Consider the following 14,510-nt stretch of genomic DNA (forward strand, 5'->3'; position numbering starts at 1 on the left):
GGTCTTTACTTATCTAACTATTGGAAAAGTGAATATCAATATTTCTGAAAATGTGAAAATATTCCTTTAAAGTTTTTTCCAATAAAATACAATAAGAAGAAAACTACTTTTACAAACTTTGACAGCTAGTCAAACCCAATAACTGATTAGCAACAAAAAAAAAAACATCATTCTTAGCACATAAGGAGCATATCCCGAAATATGTGAAACTATTTCTTTAAAGCTTTAAAGAAACTACCCTACGAAGGAAACTTACAGCCTTTTACCAAGGTCAAGGGCCAGTCTAACCCGACACCTGACAGGCATGGAAAAGTGATATTTTTAGCAAACAAGAAGCCATTTCTGGGACATGACGTAAAGAGGAGACGTGTGTGAGAGAGAAAGAGACCTAAAGACTGAGTGTGTGTAAAGTTTAGGGGTCAGCTAATTGGGGTCTGCGGAGTGTGTATGTCCTGTCTGTCAGTGTCTAGACTGAGCCACCGGTTGTTTTCTCAGATGTGAGGCTTTATTAAGCCCTTTACTCAAGCAAACAACCCAGCTACCATGCTTCGGTGTGTGTCGTTTGTGTGTCTGTGTGCGTGTGTGTGCCTCGTACAGTTTGATTGCGGGTTTTGTTTGATGCTCCTCGTTTGGGCACTTACCTGTTTGTGATTTATTGGGATGGGAGCGAGTTCTCGTTAGCAAAAATAATCAGGATTTATGAGTCTCTCCGCGCTGTAAGTGGCGGGCCAGAGGCTTCGCCCCACACAGACGCACACAGCCGGGCTAATTGAGTTTGGTCATTACTGTCTCGTTCCTCTATCAAGGGCTCGTTCCGTCGGCCATCCATCACAAAACACATAAACACACACTCAATAAAAACAAAGAGTTTGGGCATTTAACTTTTTTCTCCTGTCTGTGAATGGTCTTTGCTTCTTCTTGAGGTGTGTCTGGCCGCTGCTGTTGTTTTTAAAAAACGTGTGTGTGTGTCACTCTGGTTACCACACACACGTCCACTGTGACGTCTCTTTGCCCGTCTTCTGTGTTACTTGTGTCTTTATAACACACACTCGCCTGTCTCCGTCCTCTATCTTTAGTCGTTGCGCGCACTCGCCGTGTGTGCGTCTCTAGCAGGGATTGGGAGTGTGTGTGTGTGTGGCATCCTGTAAAACACTCTCTCGAATGCAAATGGCTCAGGACCCCCTCCCCCCCCTCCTCTCTCATCATTTTAGAGAGAAAAACGGGGAGAGAGGGAAAATGAGACGGACAGACGAATGGAACAGACGTACATACCAAACATCCGAGGCGATAGCGACGCATACAAATGTACAGCGGAGTCGACGGCAGGGGAGTGAGGGATGGAGTGAAGGAGGAGGGGGAGGAAAAGCGCCTGGTAAATGGGTCAGGCCTGTCTGCCATCCCAGGCACATGCACACTGTGTGCAGCCCCCTGAGAGGGACCCAGACTGTACAACATGCTGCTGAGAGGAGAGACGACAGGAGGAGAGGGAGAAGACGGAGAGGAGAGGCGAAAGGGAAAAAAAAATGTGATGAAGTAGAAGGTTGCAGATGGATCGCGGGGTTGGAAAGAAAGAGGGACATATGTGCTGGCTCTGATCGGAACGGGTCGGATCACACAAAAACATATGTTCTCGCTTATCTCTAATGGTATCTAGCCATGCTGATGGATCGAGGTTTATCTGCTGTGATTTTAAGGAGGCAGTCTCTAACATCTTGGCCACCAAGCAGAGGCAGCGTGTTCTATTACTATTTTTCGGTTTCGGGGAAAAATCGCTACGTTACGTCGTAACAGAAGACATTTCGAAGTCGACAGCTGCCTCATTGTACTCTGTAATGTTATGACATCACCTAGCTGATAGCCTTCCAGTGAGATAACCAATAGTGTCTTTACAATGGTAAGCTTATTGGTGAAGTATTTCAGAGGCTTGAGACTTCAAGTTAAATCACATTTAAGTCACAAAAACGAGGCCTGAGCTGGACCCGAGTCCTGTGAGACTCTCTCTTACATTGACCCTTGACTCCTTTAAGACCTGACGTTACTTGACACTTGAAAGCGTGGATTTGAAAATTAGGGCTTTTCGGGGAAAGAGCTTGGCCACAGCTTTGTAAGGAACACCGTGGACACAGGTCTGTAAGGAAAATGTAGATGTCTGTACCCAGACGGATGTCGTTCGGCTGCAGTCGACCTGTCCATTTGCTACTTGTCCATTTGATACTGTAATGCATTTGATGTAGTAGAACGTGCTGTTAACTTAGCCTGGTGTTTTTATTTTTTTGTTATTGATACAGCCCAAACTTTTACTTTTGTCATAACTTGGCTGTGTGACTCCTGACGTCAAGACTCTGAAGGAATAGTTACCTTTGTTTCGGGAAACAGCTCGCACTTTCAGTTTGCACTGTTAAATGCTGCATCGAGGTCAGGCCAAACGAAATTCGATCAACATTTACTTTGTTTGGCCTGACCTCGCTGCAGCATTTAACAATGCAAATTGAAAGTACCCAAAACAAAGGCACCAAAAAAGAACATTTTTTCAATCAGAGTGCTGAACATGCTTGCAAATGACTCAAAATGTACCCTGAAGATGACGACTTGAGAATTGACTTGGACTTCTCGAGTGACTTGAGATTTTCTGCTCTGTTTATAGTTAGCTTCCGCTAAAGGATATAGCCCTGCTTTTACACCTACCCTCAGACAAAACCCTTCCAGATCAGAGGCAGATCGGTGTTGGCTAGGCGCTTGCAAATCGGCGCTCCATCGCCATGTGCCAACGGTTCAAAGGCGTGAACCGAGAGCTCACCAATGCCTTGCAGACGCCTGGAAGTTGTCTAGCATGCTAAATACCTGGTTGTGTCTGGTCATGTGGTGTGCGTACTGTGACTTTAAGACTGCAAGCGAGAAAGTTGTCCCGTGTCGAACAGGTCAGTGATCTTGTCGGTGACGACTTGTCGTGTGTCAGATCCACTGTAGCTAACAACTATAGCTGTCAGTTTTAACTTTGACATCATCATCGGGAGCAGGCAGAGGAACCAGGAAACAACAGCTATTAAATACCAGGTGTGATGTTCTGTACTGTGTCTAGAGTTCCTCACACACTCATCACTGCCTATAAACAGTAAATAGAGACTGTGGACACCTATCAATCATCATCAGTCATTTTGCGTCGTCAGCGCGAGCTGTACAGTCACACAACTGTTATCTTTGCATCCATAAAATGCAACGCATTTCACCGCGGGATCGTCAGCAGGAAGGAGTGTGTCTATTCACACCTGTTGTATCATGGTGTTCCTGTCATATTCCCACAGTGTTTGCCTCTCAATAGTGATTTTGCTGCTACAGCACCCCCGCCCCCAGGTGCGGCACCCTCCACCTGCAGGTGGCTGAGGAAGGCTGTATTTGTCTTGTTGCTAGATGTTTTTTTGTCTTTCATTTGACATCACATCTCTCCCCATCCCTGTCTCCCACAATATCTTCTGTTAATTCAATTTCATATGAGCTATACTTGAATATCCTACATTATTGCAGTGTGTTTCCCACTGAACATAACCATCTTGGAGCAACAGGTCTTACAGGAAGAAGGGCAGTTTGTTTTGACCCCTGACAGAGGTCCAGTGTTAGGCTCTGACCCGCGATGCTGAATGTGCTCCGACCGGCTGCTGTGCAGGCCGCGCTCAGTCATTTTTCATGGTATGCTGCTGCCTGATGAAAGGACGTGGCGGGTTTGTTTGCTGGACTGGAACTGCATCAAAGAAAACGAGAGAAGAAAGGAGAACGAGCCGGGCTGTCACTGGAGTGAGAACTGCTCCATGGCTGCTTGGCTTGAAACGGATGAAAGGGTTAATCTCATTTGACAACACACAACAATGAGTAATGACTGCAAAGCCTCCCACTCCGTCCCGTGCCTTCGTGTTGTTTCACTTTTCAACTTTTTTTTTTTTCTTCCCTGAAGCATGGCCTTATTTGCCGTGCCGCCTCTGCTACACTCTGCCTTGTTTGCTTCCATTGTGTGCGCCGCAGCCTGCTGCTTGCCGTCTGTGTGTGCCTAGGTAAACACGTTATGGGAATAGCAGCAAATCCATCACGGGGCGTCACGCTGAAATGTTTCTCCCCTGGGGCCCTGCGGTGCTGCGGTATCAGGTGGAAGGGTTCCACTTCCTGTCTTTGTGGGCAGGTTCCTGGCCGAGGGGGACAATCTCCCTATTGGCCCCCGCTGGATTGAGCACACAACCCATGGGCGACACTACCTGTTCCACCACAGCCCCGGACGGCGCCGCTCTGGGCCCTCGTAGAAAAGGGTGTGTGTTTGTGTTGGTATGCATCAAGTATCTGCGAGTAACAAGGAAGGATTTCTGCAGCCGAGGAACAGAGCTTCAACATTACTTGCGCCCCGGCTGAAACGGGACTGCAGAAACGCACCGTAGATGTGGTGTCAAAGTCTGATTTGATGAGATTGTAGCGCAGGCCAGGATCCCCCCTCTCTCGCACACACACACACACACAAACGCTCGCACAGGATGAGTGTTCGTCAGTGAGCTGTACTGACTTTAAATTGAATCTCTCTCTCTCTCTCTCTCTCGTCCACGCGGCGGGTGACCTTCCCATTCAGAGCCGAGGAGCGTTCCAGAAAGCCAATACAGCAGCCGCGATTTCATTCTCACACAGACAGACAGTGATGAGCAGGGAGGGAGATCCAGAGAGACAGAGGGAGTGAGACGCTAAACTCAGAGTCTTCACACATTCCATGTTCCCCTTTTTGGCCTCGTGTGCGATTGTTAAGGTGGCGCAGAAGAGACAGGATAAAAATCTTAATGGGTTGTTAGCCATGCATTGCATGGAAATGGGATATTTCAAATTTCGCCTTGATGGGGAATACAATACTTTGTATTTCTGGTGGCTCAGTTATCTTCCACAAACATGGAGGAATGTCAGACGGATTAAGGTGTCAGTATGCGAAAAGCGAGATGTTGTCGGCGGGTTGACATCCGAATTGGAGTGGCTGCATCCAACAACTGTAACTTCCTGAAAGTGATAATCTGACAACTACACCTGCCTTATGGAGCAAATGGCCAGGTCCATGGAGATGAATAATAATCTTTTTCACTGATGCCTTTTGCAACACAACGGTTGACTTTACAGAGAACACGTCTGAGGACATTTTCCTGTTTCGTATGATTGTGTATCACCCCACTTTATGGCAAAAACAACTCGGACACGTGAGGCTCCGCGGCACATTCACACCAACGTGGCCCTCGAAAAAACACATCAGAAGAACTCCCACCTTGGCAAGGAAACGGCCTCACCACAGATGGCTTTCTCAACAACAGGAAGCTGAGACAAAAGTTCACGTTGGTTACTGTGGGTGGAGTGAGGAGGATGAATACATCAGCATCAACTCAAAGGTCCAGGAGACAGAATTAACCACGCCATAGGCATAGATTAGCAAAGCAATCGTTCATGGCAGACACGGGCATGTTGTACTGGAGGAAAAATGGCAGATCTTGATGTCTTGCATGACAAATTTCACATCTCAAGTTCTGTTCAGTCTTTGAAGGAGAAAGAAGTGTCCCGTTGCAAAACAGTGTGATGTTGAAACGGAGCCACAAATTGGAAGAGAATGAAATAAATATCAATCCATTCGAGGTCACAAAGGAGAGAGAGCGAAGTGAGAGCTCTCGATTACAGTAATCTCCCGTCAAACCGGCCGGCTGAACGGGCCCAAACTATTCCAGTCCTGACTGAACAAAGCAGCGACGGCGCCTTGATGAGAGCCAGTCACCGTGAGACAACAGCGCCTTTACACCACATTATTTCCAAGGTAAGCGCTTGATAGATTCAGCTGTGTCTGACTCTCCTTGAACTCGGAGTAATGTAATCACAGTTAATTACTGTTTCTAGGCGTTGTTTTCTTCAGACCCCACATTACTCATTGTTGCTGCTGCTTCCTTCCAGGCTCCTAAAATATACTTGAGATTACATCGCCGGTAATGCTGTTCTCCCTTGTTGTGATTTTTCTTTCTGGCGTTCAGTGATTCATCCAATCATAAAGGGCACATGTAAAGGATTGATATTGCACATACAGCAGGTGTAAGGCACATGGAGAGTCTCCTCTCATGTGTCATGGCGGATGTTTTACTTCCTGTGTAAGTGTTCTTCCCACTGCTTTTCTTCATGACCTGTTGCTCATCAGTTAATTAGTGTCTTCACAACCTCATCTTCCCTCCTTCCACTTGTCAGGGCCTCATGTTGTGCTGCTATGAGCTTCACGTCTTTGTTTTTCTAGTCACAGGTTTCTGTTTCATCTGATTTACCCGGGACCTGTAGCTTTGCCGGTTTTGGGCCTGGTTTTGTTTTTTTTCGGACTCTGGATGTTCTGCCTGCCCGTTGGAATCGTTTGCCAGTAGACTGCCTTCCAGGTTTTCTCTCACTGCTCACGCTCCGTACCCGCCTCACTTTCCAGTAAGCCTCTTCACCTTCTTTTTGGTGTGAACAAATCACTGCCCTGCATCAAACCTTGGCTCTGACAACTGCGTTTGGATCCTTCCCTTGTATTTCCTGTTCACCTGCACATCAGTCTCAGCTGTTTGGAGGTGAAGTACTCACAGGGCCAAAATCCTCTCCGTAGCTGCTAAGTAAAAAGCAGGTACCTCCGCTGATGCGTCTCGACTGCGTGTCAAGTGTGTAGATAACATCTCCTCAAATCAATTTGGCATCTCAAGGCTTCAGGAGAGTTGGGTTTCTCATGATATAGACTGCATTAAATCTTTTGGATGAACTGTTCCTTTAAACGCGTGTCAAGTGTCACAGAAATAATCAACGATCGCGGCCCGTGTGCAAGAATCCTGCAGATAACATTCTATCACTATATGATACTGGGTTGTAATATCTTCTAAAAGGTTCAACGAAACACGTACGATCTATTAAAACTGGTTTCCTTTTTAGATGTACTGTAAGCGTCCGAAACTAACCAAATGCCAAAAAGAGTGAAGGAAGTAAAAAAGAGGGAAAGTTAAAGTGAGAATTAAACAGACGGAATAATGGCACAGCTCTGCATGGCTTGCTTCAGCCTCCCGAAATGAATTCTGAACGCTTTTTTTTCTCCATTGTTGGCGCCAATGAGAAGCGCCATGGGTATAAGATCAATAAGTCTCAATTCTGCCTTGGCTTTACAGCAGAAATCTATAGCGCTGTTTTGAATTATTATTACAAATCCATCGCTCTTGTTTTTGCCCTGTCCCCGCTAAAAGGGGTGGGGGGGTTGTCGAAACAATGAGAGTAAATCGATGGCCACGGCAAACAAAGCGCGTCCCGCTGAGCCCCCTCAACATGCTCTGGGTCAGGCCAAAAAAAAAAAAAGAAGGAAAGAAAATGCAGGATCACGATTAATTCAATTCTTTGTTTGCTCCTCGGAGAGGTTAACACTCCACCCTGAGTGGAGGAAGGGACGGAGGGATGTTTTCATCTATCTTTCAAGAGGTAATGAAGTCATCATCCCCCGATAGATGTGTCATGACCCTGTCGTCTCCTGACGATGAGTCATCCGCCTGTCGCTCCGTTCGCAAGCCGCACACACACTTAAGTGCATTTTCCCAAAAGGACAGATGTAGATGCTCATACGATGCTCAAACACACACACACACACACGCACTCTCCATCGTCTCGATCCTTGCTTCTACATCCCCTCGTCCTCCGTCCTCCCACAGTTTACAGTCCCATCATAACAAATCACTGTTATTAGACATAACACCATGAACATAGATATACACACTGCGCTAATATCGAGGGTGAATTAAGAGTACAGGAAGGTGTTGTTGAACGTACGTGTCCAAACTAACACTGCACACATGTTGCCCTGATAATGGGAGCATGAACAGATGAAAAGACTTTATGTAAACTTGACTGACTTGAAGGAATGGTACTCAAGTGACAGAGTGTGTTTTGGGGGTGTCACTATGCCTCTGGCCACCACAGAACTAATTGTATACGTTTATAGGCTACTCAAGACATTTTTCATGGTAGTAGATCAAGCTCACATCCTGAAACTCTGAGCAAATCAAACCCTGAACGTAGACTTACAAGCTAGCTACGATGACACCACATGTTAGCATGACAAATTTGGATATTTGGGGTCTCAGAGGTAACAGGGCGGGGTCAGGGTAGGGTAGGGTTAATATCCAGCAACATATATCTGCATTTGAAAGCCGAATCTGTAGGCAAGATCTTAGTGTTAAAGTGTTCTGGTTTCCGTTTGTAGTCCGAGTTGTGTTGGCCAATCATGTTGAGGGGGCTTTGGTGGCATGCAGGTAAACAATCCAGCGATACAAGGACTGGCTAAAGTGCGGTCTCAGAGCCCTTCAGCTATTGTTTGGTGACGATTAATACATTTATTTTTTTACTGCGTATGAATGCTGTTGATAGAGATTAGCCAAGACAAGAATCAGCCCACCGAAAGAGGAAGTCTTGGTCCAAGTGTCCGTTGATATCACGACGTCCATTGCCTACGTTGGAAACCAAGAAACATATGATAGTCGCACCAGTGGAAACATATGATAATCATCATCAATAGAAGATGGGTTTCCGGTTTGGGCTAACATGGGTTTGAAGCTCTCACAGAGGAAGTCAGGCAGTGATTTAAACTAAGATTGGGAAGCAGTCACTGTGCAATCAGCATTAACTTCATAATGATACGTTAAAGACAAAGCAACAGCATCTGAATGCACATAGATCGATGAAATTAATATTGACTTTTGAATAGCAAATAAGCAGGACCCCCAAAATGTTGCTTGAATAAAACTTTGATACGGAGGTTAGCAGTTGGTTAGTGACTGGTTACTAACTGAATGTGGAACACACAGCTTGTTCCTGAGAAAAAGAAATGACATGAGTGTTTCTCAGTAAGGCGATACTGCCTGACTCTGAGCACATCCAGCCGTGTACAAAGACTCTCCGATTCTGGGAAAGCTTAAGAAGCAGAGGACAGCTGAAGTCTCTGTTTGACAGATGCCCCGGCTCTCGGAGGAACCGAATTAAATAGCTGACATAGTTTGGATGGAGGACTTTCATGCCCTTCTCACTCACTCACTCATTCACTCTCTCTCTCACACACACACACACACACACACACACACACTCTGTCTCATGGAGCAAGCTGTCTGACAGAACATAAACACGTATTAGCCGTATCATCTCTCATCGACACTTAATGCCACAGCGCCGGGTGTTAACACGCCACATGCCACGCTAATGCACTGTGGCGAGCGCAGTTTTAAATAGCACCATTAATGTACATACGGTTACATTCGTATCGACGCACACGTATGATTTACACACAAGATGTGTCAGGACTACAGCAGAGAGGCCCCAAAACCGACTGAAAAGAAGGCACGAGCTGACCTACAGGGACAGGGGTGTGTGGTATCTTGTATGCTTTACTGATATTATAATGTTAAGTGTGGCTGAGCTGCTTCCTCCAGCTGGCTACAGTGTGTGTCTATGGGTTCTAATCCCATTTCCGCATGTCCATGGTGCCTGTTTAATTGCGCAGTAACTCGGGTTGGAAGGAAGGGATTCACAAGTTTTTTTTTTATCCACACAAACACACAGACACACAGACGCACACACACACACACACACACCTTTAACACGCGATTTATCTCTGGCTCAGATTGCTAAGTACCCCTGTAACCACATGATATAGTATCATGAGTTTATGGACGTGTATCTATTCAGCTGGGATGAAAAGGCTTAATAGGTTGAGGGCAGCAGCGTTGAGAGTGTGTGTGTGTGTGTGTGTGTGTGTGTGTGTGAGTGAGTGAGAGAGAGTGTTCCAGCTGCAGTGCTAACTCAGCCTTGTCGAGTCATGATGGAATCTATAATTGATGGACCCCAATAGCGACTATTTCAATTTTCTTCTGCAGTGAAAACCAAGACGAACTTTCCTTTTTCCCCCCTGTCCCGGCCTCTCGTACCTGAAAGTTACATTTTGGGATTTTTTTTTTCACGGCGGTGTGGTTATCAGCTGATACATTTTGGTCTTTCCATCTCTCTTTTCTCTCCCGCCTCTTTGTCTTAGTTGACCTTGCTCCGTTCCTCCTCCCCTGATCCGGTCTCTTCTCTAATCTCGCGGCCTCTCCTTCTATCGATTGTCCCTCTCTTCCAATTTCTTTCCTCCCTCCTTCCCCGCTACTGCTATAACTGTACACGCTGACAGTTTTTCATTGCTGTATTTTCACAGTTAACACCTCTTGTCTTTTCTCATTCCCTGGTCTCACTTGTATCTCTTCTAGCGCCCGCTCCCTGCCCGTTCATCCCTTACTTCCCGATCGCGGGGTCTTATTGGTGTTAATTGGATGATTTCGTGATGGGATACAGCTGACCCGGCGCTTTGATCCCAATCTGCCTTCATGAACTTTTGCTGAATGGAGGCAGGAAAACACTGATTACCCCCCCCCCCCATAGGATCCATAGATGTTTTGAAACGTTCTCCGTCTCGTAATTGATTTTCCCTCTCTGTTCTAATTTGTGTTTGCATCGTGCTTGTACTGCGAAAATTGTCCATCTTAGCGAGACACAGTTAAGTGTGGCTCTTAAATAAGGTTGTACAGAATGTGCCAGTGGTGCTGAAATCACTCACTTGCGCTTTCTCGGCCAGCGTTGCGTGTGCAAAGAGTTTTGTGGAATATCTATCGAATCAGGCGGAGTAAAGGAAGATGATCCAGTGGTGTCGGGTAAAATCAGGTTGTTTTTTAAAAAAAGTTATAAATTACGTTCAGGCCCCCTGAATTTGTTTGTGTTTGCGACTATGTTGGAAAAAAGTGATGTTGGGTATTTTTTCCAAACCAATCAGAAAAGTCAATAAAATGAAAGAACACATATTCCTGGTTTTATGTTTTTGAATGTTAAAGTTCTGTAGTCCTTCAGAGGCTCACTCTATTAAAAGCTCTACCCTATTAACTCATTGTCAGTGGCGGGGTCCGCCTTTCCCACAGAGGATTCAAATGACGCACCTACGCGTGACGAGTTCAGCTAAAACATTTCACGGACGTACTGAAAAATCAAGAATCAACCGTGCCCTCGGTATTAGTTCCCAACGCTCATTTGCAGTCACTTCCAGTCTTCTTTATTATGTCCCCCGCCCCCCCCCCCGCTCACTGTTTGTTCTGGTGCGCCATAAACAGACACACGACTGAATCTGTACTCGACGCATCGCACCGGCAGCCGACTGATTAGTTAACCTTCCGCAGGCCTCCGCCGATCTCCAGAGAGTTGCCGGTAGAAAGTTGGAGGCAGTAATTATAAGTTTGCCCTCCTCTCCATAGAAAGTTGCAGGTCTAGTTGGTCCAGTCATCTCTGATGGAGAGATAAAAGAGGAGGAGGAGGAGGAGGAGAAAGGCTTGATCTCAGCATACAAGAGAAATAGATGACTAACCAAAGAGGAGGGCCCAGCCGGCCGTGACCACAATCAATGGGCTTTCTCTAAGTGTCTTCGATTTAGACTCGTCCGCTGCAGTCTCCCTCCATCTCTCTCTCTCGCTCTCTGTATATATTTGTTTATGTACCTTCATGACTCCCTCTCAATCTCTCTCTTCAACTCTCTTTTCCCTCTCCGTTACTACTGTTTCTCCTTTCATTCTTCTTCCCGTCCTCTCTCCCCCACCCTTCCATCCTCCCTCCTTTTCTCTCTCCTCCTTTCCTCGTTTGTTTTTCTCTCCGTCCTGACTTTTTCAAAATTTTGTCTCTCCTTTCCTCTCTCATTGTTGCATTTCATCATTTCCGCCTGCCCTCCCCTCCCCTTCACATTCTTCACTCCTCTTTCCCTCTTCTTCCTCTCTCCATCATCGTCTTTTCCCATCATTTCTTCTCAGTTTCCCCTCCCTGTCTCGTCTCCTGTACTCCCTCACTGTCAATCCCTTCATTCATCCCACTCCGTCTTTGCCTTCCTCGCACATCAACCCTCTCCTCTCCTCTCCTCTGTCTCGCCGCAGACCTCCCTCACCCCCACCCCGAGCCCGTATTGATTGAGTCCTCACAGCTTCATTAGGATTCTGCCGCTCACCTTGTTGGATGCAGCCCCGGGGCGGTGATCCAGCGGGGGGCTCCAGAGAGAAGCACGCTCGGGTTACGTGTCAACTCTTCCCACATTTCACTTTTAGCGGACTTACTTTCGCTTATCTGCTCATTCCAGGCTGCTGGAAGTGTGCTTCGAGGATGTTCCCGCCTCACCCTCCCCTTCGTCCTGGGGTTTACTGTCATGAAGATGTGTCACAGGCAAACTGGAGGTGAAGACTTCATTTAGGAGTGTGTGCGCACGTGTGTGTGTGTGTGTGTGTGCGTTGGATGTGCTTTGCATCAATTGTGCTTCAATAAAGTTCCAGCTCAGAGGTTTCTTTTTTCTTTCTTTCCACTCATTTGTTCTTCTTTCACAACTTGACCTTTTGACCCCGATGCGTTTGCAAAAATCGGAATTTGTTAGAGAAGGTGATACATTTACTTTTGAAAGAGGATCATGCGAGGTAGTACATTTACTCAAGTACTGCACTTAAGTACAATTTTTATGTGCATATGTTCTTAATTGCCCACTTTATACTCTTCACTCCACTACATTTATTCGACAACTTTAGTTACTTGTAACTCTGCAGATCTAGTTTAACTCTACAAAATATCTTCAACAACTGAATTATGATGTAACATTATAGATCAAAGGTGTGATATGTAAGAATTTGGCCACCTGTCAAATTCCTACTCAAAACAACAGGCTAACAGCTACCTGCTGCAAAGTGCACAAGCTTTTGGACTGCATGAGGGTTGGGGCTAGCTTGTTAGCATGCTAACGTCAGTAAGTGTCTCTAAATGCTGTTAATGCTTCACAGACTGTTGATATTTTTGACTGTCTTTAACAAAAATTCTCCCGTGATGCACCTTAGAAATAAAACTTCATGGATCCCGGAGAGAGATTTCACAAGCTGCCCTGCAGATGATGACGTAGTTGAACAACCCTTTTTGTAGTTTTCGGGAAGCAAGAATACAAATGCAGGCATGTGGTGGTATTGCGACAAAGTCTGAGTACTTCTTCCACCTCTAGATGTTAACAGAAACACGGCAGTGCAGCGTTCCTGGGACGAGTGTTGAAGGCCGAACGTTCAAATGTCAAAGTGGACGTCAGGGGTCAGCGGACGGCCACGGAAAGATGACAACGTCCAACTTCAGAGACCTTCTTTGAACAGAGACAGGGACAGGACTGCCACATATCCATGACAGCTCGGCTTCGCTATTATAATATTTATTTAAATTAACTAGAAATCGAGATAATGAGGAAGGTCCAATTCAATTTGAAGGGTCACATTTCATTTTAAGGATCCCTCATGCCTGTAATAGCAGCAGATAATAATCTTTTTTGCAGTATATCTTCCATAGCTCATATAGCTCACATATTTCTATGTGAAAAAAAAAAAAAAAAAAATCAATATGATGTCTCCGTACTTAGTGAGCACTTACCAGCAGAGAGGGTAACAACACTCACCCCGTCTTAACACTTAATCCAAATATGACTCTATTACTGCTGTTTTGGTGAATTCCCTTCATTTCCCTCCTCGTCTCGTTTCAGTCCTGAGCTTTTTCATCCCCTCACTTAATGTTTCAGGCGGACGATTAGTCACGACTTTGCCTAAATATGTCAGTTTGTGGCAGAGTGACACAAAGCAGAAGTGGGGGAGAGAGCGTCGGTCGAGTGGGAGGCAAACGCAGAAAGTAGAGACCCCCCGTGACCAGAATGCACCCGCTGATAACCCACCGATAACTCATGCAGATGAACATACACCCAGCTCCAATGCTGTCACATGTGTACATGTAAACATGAGCTGCATCTGTACACACACACACACAAATGATAAAGAGATGACATATCCCCGCATAAAATGATCACTGCCGTGTTTTTCACTCATTCTCCGTGAAGTGACTCCCTTCTGGCCACCGGCTCATGACGTTACACAGAGCCTGTGTTTCAGATGTGTGTTTGATATGCGCAACTGTATGTTTTCACTGGGCAGCTGCCGTCTTCCTTTATGCGCTGTGTAAACCACAGGATGATATATTGTGGGGCTGATACATTTGAATGTAGAAATAGTTTTGGGGCTCTGGAGAGGGAGTGGTGTTGACAAGCTGCGCGGCCACACTGTAAATGCACAGCTCTTACATATTTTCATAAGTCAATCATACGGTATTTGCGTTCTGTATGTGATCTTTACTTATTTATTCATGTGTTTTTATTCTAAAGTTAACAGACCAGTCGGTGGCGTCCCCCGCTGAGATCTCGATGCTACTAAAGCTACTTATAATTGTTAAAAATAAGTTTTATTCAAACCTTTATTACCATTCAGTGTATTGTCTTTATTCTTATGTTGTTTTCCTTAAGAAATGTGGAGAGGGTCACTCAAAGTTGTAAACCCACAGAGATTTACACGCCGACTCCGAATTCCTCAGCCCTTTTTTGTTTAGCTTTTTAGCCGATTTTATCTCAT

This window comes from Sparus aurata, chromosome 2, assembly GCF_900880675.1.
Source record: "Sparus aurata chromosome 2, fSpaAur1.1, whole genome shotgun sequence".
Taxonomy (NCBI): domain Eukaryota; kingdom Metazoa; phylum Chordata; class Actinopteri; order Spariformes; family Sparidae; genus Sparus; species Sparus aurata.